The 15,756-nt window shown below is 39.2% G+C and overlaps 1 protein-coding gene across 2 annotated transcripts in view; it reads left to right on the top strand.

Moving 5' to 3' along the window:
* Positions 426-15,756, top strand: part of DNAJC13 (DnaJ heat shock protein family (Hsp40) member C13) — a 157,749-nt gene continuing 142,418 nt past the window's right edge. For both annotated transcript variants that reach the window (XR_001918368.1, XM_018051322.1), the window contains exon 1: positions 426-663. The gene's annotated coding sequence lies outside the window, so the exon portion shown is untranslated. The remainder of the gene's footprint in view (positions 664-15,756) is intronic.

The raw sequence follows: 15,756 nt of genomic DNA, 5'->3' as shown, positions 1-15,756 counted from the left end.
GCAAACGGAGTATAGATCTTCTCGGGGATACTCCACGGCGTTTCAAGTCAAGACTGGGTAAATGCTTTAAAACAACACTTCACGAGATTAAGAGTGCATAACCTGTCCCGCACAGCGATCACAAGCAGGACTCAAAGCCACAGGCTGAGATGCAAATTCCCTTCGCGCGGGGCGTGGATTCTTCCTCCCACCATCCTTTTGGACATTCTGCGCCTGTCTCAACTGCGTTTGGGGAGGAAGGCGTGTCTACCAGCCAGCCGGCTGAACGCGGAATCCCTTGGCAAGCAGGCGAATACGACGGGGAGGGCGGCGAAACGCAAGTGAGAGGGTGGACCAGGAGGCGGAAGAACTGAAATCAGCTGACTGGGTCTCGTGACTCTCTGGGCAGGGGCGACGCAGGCGTACTGGAGCGCGATCCTCACAGCCTGGGCGAAGATGGCGGCCTCCAGAGTGAGCCTCTGAGAGGCAGAGGGAGGAGGTGGAGGGGGCGGGGAGGCAGCGCCGCCGCGGCACCAGGAACCCGCGGCAGTGGAGCTACGGGGCCTCGGCCGGGAAAGGGGAAGTGGTGTAGGGGAGGAGACCGGAGGACGCCTCATCCCACTCTGGACGCTGAGCCGGCGGCAGGAGGAGCTCGGGCTGGAGCCTCTCCAGCCTCCCGCGAAGGTAAATCACCACGGGCACCGGACTCTGGAGCTTTGCTTTATCCCCTCGCCTCGCTGCGAGGACTTGGGACGCCAAGGGCAGGGAGAAGGAAGGGTGGTGGAGGGCCGCAACCTACAGCAGTTCGGGAAAGCAGATTACCCTCCCCCCAGGCTGCTGGTCAGGTTCCTGTAGTCGGACCCCGCCACCCCCACCCCGCCTGGCCCCCTGCGGTTGTGAGTGACAGTCGCCCAGAGCTCTGCCACGTTCAGTCCCACCCCTCTTTTCGCCTCGTTTTCTGGGTTTCTTCCCACCACGGTCCCCCCACTGCACTCTGCACATCCTTATCCCGCTCAGCCCTTATTCCTCTGGGTTTGCAGCCCTCTGGGCTCCGCCCTCCGGATTCCCTTTCATCCTGCTAGTCTGAGCGCTCTTCGTGCTGGATGCCTGGAACTCTTGTTTCCGTGGGTCAGTGACCCTCCTTCCTGCCAAGTATTGCATAGACTTTTAACTTTATTTTCTTAGCTTTGTTTCGTTTTGTTAGGAAATGGGGAGCACCCGCGTCGTTTCTTCAATAGCCCCTCCCTTTTCCAAAATGAAGTTTTTCTCTCCTCAGCGTTTCCTTTTTGCAAGAGAGCTTATTCACAGGGGCCTTTCCTCCGCTGCTGTGATTTTGTCTCTGAATGCGGCCTTTAGATGGGTGAAGTGGGACTTTGACGTTTTGTGAAGTGGCTGTTAAACGCGGATTTGACTCTACACTTAAAAAGTGTCCTCCCCTAAGTTGTGTAGGGTGTTAAGGTAACCTCTCTTGTGAGACTTTCCTTTACAGGTTGCTTAGGGGAGAAAATTAGAAGTCTTCCCCAAATGTGGCAGTGGTTTCCCGAAGTAAGTGATTTCTCGGTTCCTCACTCTGCTTTTCCCTTTCATCCCACCCTGATTCCCCTTGGGCTTCTACCTGATGCTGTTGCCCACTGTGAAGGAGGTTATACTGTAGAGTTATTTTGAGCGTCTTGGAGTGTAGAGTCTTGGGTGAAAAGTTAAATTTCAGAATATTTTTTTAGGACCTGTCCCAAAGATTGTCTTACTGTGTTTTCTTCTTGCTTGATGGATCTGACAGATTTCTAAGTTTGAATGGACTGTCTACAGAGCCTAAGGAAATTACAGTTGTTCGGTATACTACCAGTACTCTGTGAGTTTACGGGAAGATGAAACAGGACTTCCCTTTAAAAAAAAAGGTTTAAAAAACTCGTCAATAATTGAGTGTCCCAAAAGACTTGATTTCACTGTGCTTTAGATGTTCTTTATTGTTTGACTAGATATAATGTAAGATCATGTTAACATTTTAAATGTAATGTGAAACAGTTTAAGCAGCTATATTTTAAACTTGGCTTGTGGGGTTAATATCACAATGGAATATAAGCCCATCTTCGTTTAGAAATATTACATTATACTCTTGGTTTGAAAACAGGAAGTGGCACATATTAATGGAGGAAAAGTGGAGTCAGGGTTATTAAGAGGTAGGAATTTTACATTCTATAGTCTAGTTCATGGAAAAACAACACAATTTGTATTCCACCGGGAGGTAATGGATATTCCTCTTTTTTCTAAACTGGCAGTAGTAAATAGTAAAATATATGAACGTTATAAGGGAAAAAGTTATGCAGTTATGGAAAGGATGAGTTATTTTTAAGAATTAACTTTATCTACAAATAAATAGAAGCTGGTCACTTGGGTGGAACGAAACAATGCTGGCATTGTTACTGAATTTGCAGAAGGGAGACAGATACTAAATTATGGTTGAAATTTAAAAATCTGTTTTAACTAATTTGGCTATATTCCTAAACGACTTCTATTTGAATTTGAGGTTTCCATTGCACATACCTTTCCCGTTATCCTCTGACCGAATACTTAAAATTAGTAAAAATAGAGGCATATCTAAGCAGATAAACTATCAAAAATTTTGTTGCTGCTGGTAGTTTTAGGCCTAAATGTTTACCGTAATGCTTATTAGTGGTTAGAAGGGAGTTGTTTTCAAAAAGATCCTTTAAGTCAGTGTTTCTCAACTTTATCAAACCCAGTAAAGACCTCCTTTTTATTTCAAATAATTTGTAACAGCTCTTTTACTACCCTGAAATAGTTTATAAGTTAGTATAACCACCTCTGGCTTTGGCCCTGGGACAAAAAGAGCCTTTGGTTCCACTGTAGGATCAAAAAAAAAAAAAAAACTGGACTAACTTCAAATTCATGTGTTTTTTTTTGAACCTACTAAGTTGCTGAGGCCACAAGGCAAACCAGTGGCCGGAAATTTAAGGAAAGAAAGAGTACGTATGAACTCACATTCACCTTCAGTAGACACAGCTGGGCACTGATGAAGAGCATTCAGCTTGAATAGCTGACAAGTTGATGAAGGCTGAGCTCACTTCTTTATCTACATTCTTCGCTGGGTACTCCTAGGAAAGATTGGAATGAGATCTGGGGAGTGTCTGTTGTGGTGCTGACCCAGAGAAGAGCAGCAGAGTTTTCAGGAGGGTCAAAAAACTCTTGATTCTTTCTGTCTCTCTCCTATAAAATAAAAACCTTAATCTTTAGAGAGAATGGCATCTCTGCCAGCAGGCCCTGTTGGTGAGCTGAGGAAAGACAGAAACTGGGGAGAGCATATTTTTGGGGGAGGGGCACCAAGCCCCAAATTCCAGCCTGGGGAAACAGGAAAATTACACCTCTGAGATCCAGAGACACAAGGTATGTCTAGGACTAAACCTTAATCAGGACAACAGAGACTATAACCCCACCTCCCTGCCACTAAGTTAAGAAACTGAATAACAAGCAACTGCAGAATAGTACAGGGTGAGGAATAAGACTATGCAAAGAGGCACAGGGCAAAGAATCAAATAGATATTGCTTTAATAAACCATTCCCGACCTAGACAGGTTCTGTAGATATTTGAAGCCTGTAATACAGTGGGGATAAAACCACAAAAGTGAAAGTATTAGTTGCTCAGTCCTGTCTGACTCTTTGCAGCCTCATGGACCAAAGAGTATGGACCAGGCTCCTCTGTCCATGGAATTCTTCAAGGCAAGAATACTGGAGTGGGTTGTCATTCCCTTCTCCCGGGATAACCATAGCAACAGTGAATCATAAACTTAGCCCAACTCCTAACATCCTGCACTAAAGACTCAGCAAAGAAAAGATGTTCCCATTTCCCTTCACAAAAATTACGTAGCTCTGTCTCTGCTGTCCTATTACATGTCCCACTTTGAGCAAAAAATTACAAGACATACAAAAGACAAAAAACATTCCCAAGAGAAAGAGCAATCACCAGGATTACTCTTTGCCTAACATAGGTGCTTCTATCTGATAAGGGAATTTAAAATGACTATAATTGATGTTAAAGGTATAAACAAAAAGTGGACAGCATACAAAATCAGGTGGGTAGTGTCAGCTGAAAGATAGAAACTGTAAGAAAGAATCAAAAGGAAATGTCAGAAGTTTCACTACATAATAACGAATTGCAGGATGCCTTTGGGCTCATCAGTTGATCTGATACAACCAAAGAAAGAATCAGTGAATTTGTAGATACCAGAAATTATCCAAGTGAAACACAGAGAGTTTAAAAAAGAACAAGAGCTTGGGGAGTCTGTCTAACACATTTAAATAAATGCATAGTTGGAATCCCAGAAGAGGACAGAGCAGAAGAAATGTTGAAATATTTGAGGCAATAATCGAGAATTATCCTGAAATTAATGCCAGGCATCAAACTGGAGGTGCAAGAAAGTTAGAGAACACCAAGCAGGTTAAACACCTGCCACTTAAAAAACCTGCATAAGACATCAAATTCAAACTTCCTTCTCCTAAGAGAAACTGTTGAAGTAACCAAAGAAAAGAGAAACATTCTATACAAAGAAACAAAGATAAGAGTTACAGCAGAGAAGCCATGCAAGCCAGAAGACAGCTAAGTGACAGCTATAAAGTACTGAACGAAAAAAACACTAAAAAATATCCATTGAAAATGCAGACATAATGCAGATACTCTGAAAAGCCATGAGAATTCAGACTTCTCACGAAGTTTTTATGATGTATGCATGCCAGGAAAATTACGTGTATATTAAATGGCAAAACATATTTCATGATTTATAAAACTAAATTCTGGGATTAGTTGTAAATAGGCTTTTATCTATGTGAATGACCACTTGGATATTTGAAAGTAACTTGAGGACAGTTCTTCAGTCTGTGGGACTGTCTTGCTTGTTGAGGGGTATGTAGCTCCATCCCCTAAATCCTAGAAGTGTTTCTAATTATAGTGTCTCAAGGGGCAGCAGCCCCACCCCAACTTCCACTCTTGCAACCATTACTTTAATTCAGTACATTGAATTAAACATTCTTTTCAACACCTTTTCCTGCTTCAGCTGTGTTCATAGATGCTTAGCACATGCAAGTCAGTAACATCTCTTATCTTACGGTATGATTTTTTGTTCTGGAAACTCCTTTAAGAATCAGTGAGTTGGGGGATATCTTTGTAGCAAGTAACTTAAGCCAACATAGTTGTGACATTTTCGCAAACATGAGACAGTTACCTGTGTAAAGTTGTATTTAAGTATGATTCATTCAGTAAAGCTAAACATATAATTTCCTAGTACTTTTCACATGCTCTTCACTTTATTTAGCAGACTACATAGTTGAGTTTTATGTGTACTTTTATGGACTACTTAAAAGAAAAAGTGATCTCTAACATAAGTCTAAAATCAGTGGGGTTTTTAAAGTTTCAGAATTTAAGTTGCCCTTAGAAGTAGGCCACACTGGTTAAGCAGTGTTCACAGATTTAGCCCATGCTGTTTGGTAATATCTTTTTTGCAGTTAATAAGAAACTGAAGCTTTTAATGACCAGATTGACAGCAAAACCCCTAAAGCAATCTAAATTATTTTGATGTTCTGATTTTTTCAAGTAATAATTGTGAAAACATCATGGAAGGATTGATAAGGTATGAATGTAGGGACTTTCTCTAGTGTGTAATAAATTCTCTCTGTGTGTGTATGCTCAGTTGTGTTGTTTGCGATCTCATGGACCAGGCTCCTCTGTCCATGGTACTTTCCAGGCAAGAATATTGGGAGTGGGTTGCCATCTCCTGCTCCAGGGGATCTTCCTGACCCAGGGATGGAACCCGTGTCTCTTGTGATTCCTGCATTGGCAGGTGGATTCTTTTACCACTGCACCACCTGGGAAGCTCCAGTAAATTCTATACTAATTATATTTAAGCTTCAATTCTTAGACTAGTACTGTGGGGTTTCTTGCTCCCTCAAACTTACACAGACTATATTTTGGATGTTCATCAAATCTTAGAGTAGATAAGCCATTTTCCTCCCGAAACTTATAGCTACTGGGTTTAATTTTAAAAGTAGAATTTTCTTTTTTTTTTTACTTGATAGATTTGGGAGTGTTCTGTAAACTGTGAAACTCTATGGCAGAGTTAGAAATAACAGGGGTTTTTTGGAAAGAGACAAACCAGAAGTTTACATGTTGTTGCTGTTTTGTATTGGATCAAAGAAAAGGAAATTGTAGCCACTTAAACTCTAGTCTTATACTAGTATTAAGAGAACAGGATTTGGGTATTAAGATGCATACTGTCTTCAAGTTATATTTGCTATATGCCTAGGAAGTTTATTCCCCCATTATGTGTTTAGTGTTAAGAAAAACAAGTTAAAATGTGGCAATGGAAAATCTCTTTTACCATTAGGGTCTGTGAGAGCAAGATTATTAAGTGCCTGTTTGTGAGCTGAAGAACAGTTTATTGAATTAGTATATTTTGTTCTTTCATAAGCCAAGTTAGATTCAAAGATAAAATGAAATAGAAATTTGTGTCTTCTAGAAAGCTTTAAGAATGTATGCAAACTAGAAATATGTAAATGATCACTACTGCTGATTTCACAGAATTGCTTAAGTGAACACATTTCTTAGTTTGTTTTATTTTTCCTGAGGTGAATATTTCAAGGCATTTTTAAATTTTGGAAAGGGAAGAGTCATAGCCATGTATCTTTCCTGGCAAAAACATTATTATTATTTTATAACAAATAGAGATCTATTTGTGAAAAATAAGAATTATCCCTTCAGATGTAATCTAAAATATGAAGAGATAGGTATCTTTTTCAGTATTTAATTTACATTGAATAGGAAAGGCCAGCAAAATTAACTGCTATGGTATATATGCTTACTTCTCCCCCCATTGAGATCATGTTAAGTGTTTCTTCAGACTTATGGGTTGCTTTTGAATTTCTCTTGCCCTTTTATTTCATGAATATATATTCAGTTTCTAATAGGAATGGATTTTATAAAGAGAATGAAGGGGTCTTAGATTAGTTTGCCCTACCCTATGATGGTAGAAGTATTTGAAAGTTCATTTTGGCTTTGAACTGGCTTTCTTATAATATTTATCTCTGAAATTCTTCAGCAAGTAAAGAAAACTAAGATAGAGTGTACTAAAACCTTACTTAGTGATCTGTTTTATAGCTGTTTAAAGATCCCGGTATGGTAGATGTCATTCACATTACTGATTTGTTGTTTATTTAAATGAAAAATACTTCTGTCTACACTTGAGTTATATATTAAAACATAAAGATTAAAAATTTAAAAACAGGGTTAAAGTTCATATCACCTTTCTCTCAGACACAGCACATTTTAAGACAGTCTAGTTGTAGCTTTTTAATATGGGTAAAAATTAATGTTCTGTTAACCATTTATATATTTTTTTACCTTTTATTTGAAACTGACCTAACCTAGAGATATAATTCACTTAGGTTTTGAATCCAGCTACAAATAAAACTAGGCCCTTTAAGAAGCCAGTAATAAGGGATTCTCTCTTTGGTCATTACTTGGGTCAGCATTTGCCTTAGTAATGGTTTTCCTTCCTTCTGCATTTTCAGCAGGACGTAGATGTATGAGGAAATACTAAGTTCACAAATTAGTTTCTATCATGTGAATATCTACCATATTTTCAGGTGTAATTTCATACTGTAGCAGAAAAACAGTGTTCTGTTGCAGGAGAGTTTGGTCAGAAAATAAAAGCAAATGTAGTTTTCCCCCAATATAAAAGTTTTCACCAACAGCCAGGTTGAAAGAATTTACATTAGACACCCATATTTTTTTGAGGCATTTCAAGACAAACTCATTTTTAATTCATTACTTGAGAGTGAGAGCAAAATGATGAAAAAGTTTATTCTTTCATTTTACAAATTCAAGGTGGAAAGTTAGTATCTTGTCTGCTCTTTGGAAGTTTTCATATTTGTGTAAAAATCCTTTCCAGTTGGTCATGCAGAGTGTGTACTTTGAAGGCAAATAGCCTTGATTAAAACCGTTTCCTTCATTCATTCATTAGTGTATTATTTTTCTGAGTATACTCATTTATCCTGGCTAAGTAAGGGCTCTGTGTGAGTTTTTACTCAACACAAGCCATGCACATAGACTTAATTTTGCTGTGTGTGCAAAGTCTTTTGCTTATACCCTGACTGCCTGACTGTAATCTGCTCGAAGGCCTCGATGGTAAAGAATTCACCTGCAGTGCAGGAGACACAGGTTCAGTCCCTGGGTCAGAAAGATCCCCTAGAGGAGGAGATGGCAACCCATTCCAGTATACTTGCTTTGGAAATCCCATGGACAGAGGAACTTGGCAGGCTATATAGTCCATGGGGTCACAAAAGAGTCAGACAGGATTTGGGACTAAATAGCAACAGTCTGCTTAAGTGTCTGTGATGCTGAGTCCTTTCATACTGCTTTCTGTTCTTAGTGTCATTTTGATGTGTCTCTCAGTGACTCTCAAATCCTGCACTTTTGTGTCAAAACCATATTGTCCAAAAGATTGTTCTTATTTTATCTGGAAATGATTTTAAATGGATTGTCAGTTTTACTGCCAGTAATAAGACTGTGGAAACCTTAAGTGTTATTTGAAAGGATAAAGCAAGGGACTCATTGAAAAAGGCCAATCTAGCCAGAATGCCTATTGCCTTGAATTTGACTCTTTAACCCTTCATGCAGGTCTTTTAAAAGACAAACTGAAGTTGCAGAAAAGCTCTGTTAGTGGTGTATTATTAGGATATAGAATGAGAACAAGTGAAGCCAACTTGCAAAAATTAGAAATCTTTTCCAGGTGATTTATTTTCAAAGGGCTTGTATACTTGAGTTTTTATCAAAAAGATCTTTGAGAATTTGAAGTGGGACTGTCCTGCAGGAATGGAGATGAAATTTAAGCAGTAATTAGTTTGAACACATAAGCTCTTGCTGATTTGAATAACACCTCGACAACTGGCAGGATAGCAAATGCTGATGATACAGCCGCTACCAAGATCTCATCTAACAATTTTTATATTTTCTTAGCTGGACAGTTTGCTGTTATTTATAGAATGTGCCTATAAATAACAGTTATGCTCCTACACCTGAGACTAGAAATTCTGCAGAGTTTTCATCACTATTGTGGGAATTATGGTTGCTTATGAGTTTTTGCTTATAAGCAACAGTTAGGACCACTTTTAGAGCTTATTTAAGAAATATACAGAGGAGATAATTGAATGGGGATTATTTTTATGGAGTAAAATTCTTTTTTCCAAAAGTTTCATAAGCTGTAACTTAAAGACATCAAACATAAATTTAAAACTATTAGGTTGGTTTCGCAGATTTCAGCAACACATCAAAAAGCTCATACACCATGATCAAGTTGGCTTTGTTCCAGGAGTGCAAGGATTCTTCAGTATGTGCAAATCAATCATTGTGATACACCATATTAAAAAATTGAAAGATAAAAACCATATGATAATATCAGTAGATGTAGAAAAAGTCTTTGACAAAATTCAGCACCTGTTTATGGTTAAAACGTTTCAGAAAATGGTCATAGAAGGAACCTAACTCAACATAGTAAAGGCCATATATGATAAGCCTACAGCAGACATTATTCTCATTGGTGAAAAACTGAAAGCATTCCCCCTAAGATCAGGAACAAGACAAGGGTGTCCACTTTCGCCACTATTATTAACCATAGTTCTGAAAGTCCTAGCTATAGCAATCAGAAGAAAAATAAAAGGAATCTAGATTGGAAAAGAAGAAATAAAGTTTTCACTGTTTGCAGGTGACATGATACTATACATAGAAAACCCTAGAGGTAGTATCAGAAAATTACTAGAGCTAATCAGTAAATTTAGCAAAGTCACAGGGTACAAAATCAATACACAGAAATCATTTGTATTTCTATATACTAACAATGAAAAATCAGAAAGAGAAATTAATAATCCTATTCACCATTGCAACAAAAAGAATTAAATATCTAGGAATAAACATACCTAAGAAGACAAACTGACTCATTAGAAAAGACCCTGATGCTGGGAAAGATTGAGGGTAGGAGAAGAAGGGAATGACAGAGGATGAGATGGTTGGATGGCATCACTGACTCAATGGACATGAGTTTGGGTGAACTCTGGGAGTTGGTGATGGACAGGGAGGCCTGACATGCTCCAGTTCATGGGGTTACAAAGAGTCAGACACAACTGAGTGACTGAACTAAACTGAACTGAAGGAGACAAAAGAACTATACACACAAAATTATAAGACTAATAAAAGAAATCAAAGATAAATAGTTGGAGAGATATTCCATATTCCTAGATAGGAAGAATCAATATTGTGAAAATAACTATATTACCAAATGCAATCTACAGCTTCGATGCGTTCCCTGTCAAATTACCAATGGCATTTTTCATAGAACTAGAACAAAAAAATTCACATTTCATATGGAAGCACAAAAGACCCTGAAAAGCCAAAGGATTCTTGAGAAAGAAAATGGAGCATGAGGAATCAACCTTGCTGACTTCAGATTATACTACAAAGCTGCAGTCATTAAGACAGTATAGTACTGGCACAAAAACAGAAATATAGACCAATGGAACAAGATAGAAAGCACAGAAATAAACCCATACACCTATGGGTACTTTATTTTTGACAAAGGAGGTAAGAATATACAACCCATTTTTTGATTGGGTCATTTATTTTTCTGGAATTGAGCTGCAGGAGTTGCTTGTATATTTTTGAGATTAGTTCTTTGTCAGTTGCTTCCTTTGCTATTATTTTCTCCCATTCTGACAGCTGTTTTTTCCATCTTGCTTATAGTTTCCTTCATTGTGCAAAAGCTTTTAAGTTTAATTAGGTCCTATTTGTTTATTTTAGCTTTTATTTCTGTTACTTTGGGAGGTGGGTCATAGAGGATCCTGCTGTGATTTATGTCAGAGAGTGTTTTGCCTTTGTTTTCCTCTAGGAGTTAGTAGCTTGATAGGGATTATATTGAATCTATAGGTTGCTTTGGGTAGTATACTCATTTTCACTGTATTGATTCTTTCGATCCATGACTGGTATATTAGCAGCTTGATAGGGATTATATTGAATCTATAGGTTGCTTTGGGTAGTATACTCATTTTCACTGTATTGATTCTTTCGATCCATGACTGGTATATTTCTCCATCTGTTTTTGTCATCTTTGATTTCTTTCATTAGTGTTTTATAGTTTTCTATAAATAGTTTTATAGTTTTCTATCATAGAAAGATATTATTCTTTTCATTGTGTTCTTGAAAAAGGGTGTTTTCTATGACCAGTGAGTTCTCTTGGAAAAACTCTGTTACCCTTTGATTCATTTTGTACTCCAAGGCCAAACTTGCCTGTTACTCCAGGTATCTCTTGACTTCCTACTTTTGCATTCCAGTCCCCTATGATGAAAGGACATCTTTTTTTGATTCTAGAAGGTCTTGGTGGTCTTCATAGAACCGTTCAGCATCAGCTCCTTCAGAAGTAGTGGTTGGGGCATAGATTTGGATTATGGTGATATTGAATGGTTATCCTTGAAAATGAGCAGAGGTTGTTTTGTTGTTTTTGAGATTGCACCCAAGTACTGCATTTTGGCCTCTTGTTGACTATGAGGGCTACTCCCATTTCTTCTGAGGACTTCTTGCCCACAGTAGTAGATATAATGGCCATCAGAATTAATTTCACCCATTCTGGTCCATTTTAGTTCACTGATTCCTAAAATGTCAAGGTTCACTCTTGCCATTTCCTGTTTGACCATTTCCAGCTTCCCTTGTGGTTCAGCTGATAAAGAATCCGCCTGCAATGCGGGAGACCTGGGTTCAGTCCCTGGGTTAGGAAGATCCCCTGGAGAAGGGAAAGGCTACCCACTCCAGTATTTTGGCCTGGAGAATTCCAGGGGGTCGCAAAGAGTTGGACATGACTGAGTGACTTTCGGAGAAGGCAATGGCACCCCACTCCAGTACTCTTGCCTGGAAAATCCCATGGATGGAGGAGCCTGGTAGACTGTAGTCCATGGGGTCGCTAAGAGTTGGACACGATTGAGTGACTTCCCTTTCACTTTTCGCTTTCATGCATTGGAGAAGGAAATGGCCACCCACTCCAGTGTTCTTGCCTGGAGAATCCTGGGGACGGGGGAGCCTGGTGGGCTACCGTCTATGGGGCCGCACAGAGTTGGACACAAGCGACTTAGCAGCAGCAGAGCGACCTTCACTTTCACAATTTACCTTTATTCATAGACCTAACATTCCAAGTTCCTGTGCTGTATTGTTCTGTACAGCATGGGTCTTTACTTTCACCACCAGACACATCCACAGCTGGGCGTTCTTTTCGCTTTGGCTCAGCCTCTTCCTTCCTTCTGGAGTTATTTTCTCTGCTCATATTCAGTAGCATATTGGGCACCTACTGACCTGGGAAGTTCATCTTTCAGCATCATATCTCTTTGCCTTTTCATACTATTCGTGGGGGTTCTCAAAGCAAGAGTACTGAAGTGTTTTACCATTCCCTTCTCTAGTGGAGCACGGTTTGTTAGACATTAACACCTGCTCATCCAGAAATACCCTCAGGGTCTGAAACTGTTAATGCGGTTTCCACACTGGTTGTCTTCATTAGATAAAATGACTTTATCACAAATGATTGAGGTTTTGAGTATATAAAATAGATTTACTTGAAATTAGAGAGGCTGATATTACACTGTTGGGAATTAGGTCAACCCAGATCTCATTAATCTGGTTGTTTTAAAAATTCATTGTTAGTTAGACTAGTATTTTTCTGTTGAACTTATAAAAATCCTGAAATCACCGATTGGTAGCATATTTCCTTTTTTAAAAAAAATATGTATTATTAAAAGAGAATAATGCTTTACAATATTGTATTGGTTTCTGCCATGCATTAACATGAATCAGCTATAGGTATACACATGTCCCCTCCCTCTTGAACCTCCCTCCCGCCTCCCTAACCATTCCATCCCTCTAGATTGTCACAGAGCATCGATTTGAGCTCCCTGCATCATACAACAAATTCCCACTGGTTATCTGTTTTACATACAGTAATGTATATGTTTCCATGATACTCTCACTTTGTCCCACCCTCTCCTTCCCCAACTATGTCCACAGGTCTGTTCTTTATGTCTCTGTCTCTATTTCTGCCCTGCAAATAGGTTCATCAGTACTATCTTTCTAGATTCCATTTATATACATTAATACAGGATATTGGTGTTTCTCTTCCTGACTTACTTCACTCTGTGTAATAAGCTGTGGGTTCATCTACCTCATTAGAACTGACTCAAATGTGTTCCTTTTTATGGCTAATACTCCTTTGTATATACATACCACAGCTCTTTTATCCATTCATCTGTCGATGGACCTCTAGATTGCTTCCATGTCCTAGCTATTGTAAATAGTGCTGCAATGAATATTGGGGTACATGTGTCTTTTTCACTTATGGTTTTCTCAGGTGTATGCCCAATAGTTGGAGAAGGAAGTGGCAACCCACTCCAGTATTCTTGCCTGGAGAATCCCACGGACAGAGGAGCCTGGCAGGTTACAGTCCGTGGGGTTGCAAAGAGTCAGACATGAGTTAGTGACTGAGCATGCTTGCATGCCCAGTAGTGGGATTGCTGGGTCATATGGTAGTTTTATTCTTTGTTTTTTAAGGAATCTCCATACTGTTTACCATAGTGGCTGTATTTACATTCCTATCAACAGTGCAAGAGGGTCCCTTTTCTCCATACCCTTTCCAGCATTTATTGTTTGTAGACTTTTTGATGATGGCCATTCTGACTGGTGTGAGGTGATAGCTCATTGTAGTTTTGATTTGCATTTTTCTTGTATATTTTGCAGATTAATCCTTTGTCAGTTGTTTCAATTGCTTTTATTTTCTCCCATTCTGAGAGTTGTCTTTTGACTTTGTTTATAGTTTCCTTTGCTGTGCAAAAGCTCTTAAGTTTAATTAGGTCCTGCTTGTTTATTTTTGGTTTTATTTCCGTTACTCTAAAGACTGGATCATAGAGGATCTTGCTGTGATTTATGTCAAAGAGTGTAATAATGCCTATGTTTTGCTTTAAGGATTTTATAGTTCCTGGTCTCACATACAGGTCTCTAATCCATTTTGACTTTATCTTTGTGTGTGGTGTTTGGGAAGTATTTGAATTTCATTATTTTACACGTAGCTGTCCAGTTTTCCCATCACTACTTATTGAAGAGACTGTCTTTTTTCCATTTGGTAGCAAATTTCTATAGTCATGTATTTGTTTTGAACATTTTTTTAATTAAGCTTATCTATAGTGGATGCCTGCTCAGTTGTGTTTGACTTTTTGTGACCCCATGGACTGTAGCCTACGAGACTCCTCTGTCCATGGAATTTTTCAGGCAAGAATACTAGAGTGGGTTGCCATTGCCTGCTCAGGGGATCTTACTGACCCAGGGATCCATCCCACATTTCCTGCCTTGGCAGGCATTCTTCACCACTGTGCCACCTGGGAAGCCCAAGCTTATCTATGGATGGAAACATTTAAAATATTTATCTTTACATGGTAGAGTATTTCAACCCTGGAGACATCCTCTTTGTTGTATTTCTTTTGCCTTGTGTTGATTATGGTAATTTGTTTTACTGCTTAAAATTGTGAGTTTCAAAGTTGTTTGCAGCAGGTGCTTAATCATGTTTCCAAATGAAGATAATAATTGGAACTAGTTTGAAATTAATCTAGGAATGTGCTGTCAATAAGCCTGTAATTACATGGTCAGAATAAATTTATTTTTATTTTCTAAATTTAAAAGAGAATTTTGTTTGTTTTTGGCTGCATCGCATGTGGGATGTTAGTTCCCCCACCAGGGAGTGGACCTGGGAGTGAACCCATGCCCCCTGCAGTGCAAGCAGGAAGTCCTAACCCTGGACCACCAGGGAGTTCCCCATTGATTTTCTAAACCTGAGGGAAGGTATTGCTATTATAGTTTAGTTTGAGTGTGGGGTTAAGCAGTTTGAGTTCAAAAGCTTGGCCCAGCCATTTAATAGTTGTTAAATTAGAGAAGTGATTTCATTTTTGTAATTCTCAGTTTTCTTGTCAATAAAATGAGGATCATCATACCTGTATCTTAGTTGTTATGGAGACAGTGAGATACGTAAGTAGGTTGTAAATGCTATGTGTCATCATTAACACATGATGAGTACTTAGTAAACCCTGTGCTGGATGCTTAGTCGTTTCAGTCTTGTCTGACTTTTTGAGACCCCGTGGACTGTGGTCTGCCAGGCTCCTCTGTCCATGGGATTCTCCAGGCAAGACTACTGGAGTGTGTTGCCATGCCCTCCAGGGGATCTTCCCGACCCAGGGATTGAACCCGTGTCTCTAAAGTCTCCTGCATTGGCAGGTGGGTTCTTTACCACTAGGCCATCTGGGAAGCCCTAATAAAACCTACTTGTTGCATAATTTCAAGGCATGTCATAAATTTTTTGATCAGGGGCACCTTCCCTCGCCAATTTCAGGATTTAAAATAGAAAAGCATTATCTTAATTCAGATGTATGGGCACTTATAAGAGCTTTGAATTAACCTGTCATTTTTGGGGTTGACTTGGCTATTAGGTAAGTATTTCTTCCCTTCCTTATCTCTCCAGTGTATCCTTATCTAAATATAACATGACTGAAGGTGAGCTTTTCAGATTGAGGAGTGGTTTTCTTCTGTAAAGTGCACTTCCATTTTACTAGCCTTCACCTTTTTTTGGACTGTTGTTCAGGTTTGGATGCAGAATAGCAGTATCACTTGTTTCCTAAAACATGAGACGTAAATTGTCAGGTGTGCTC

The sequence above is a fragment of the Capra hircus genome, chromosome 1 (assembly GCF_001704415.2).
Source record: "Capra hircus breed San Clemente chromosome 1, ASM170441v1, whole genome shotgun sequence".
Classification (NCBI taxonomy): Eukaryota; Metazoa; Chordata; class Mammalia; order Artiodactyla; family Bovidae; genus Capra; species Capra hircus.
This window is presented reverse-complemented; position numbering and strand designations above follow the sequence as displayed.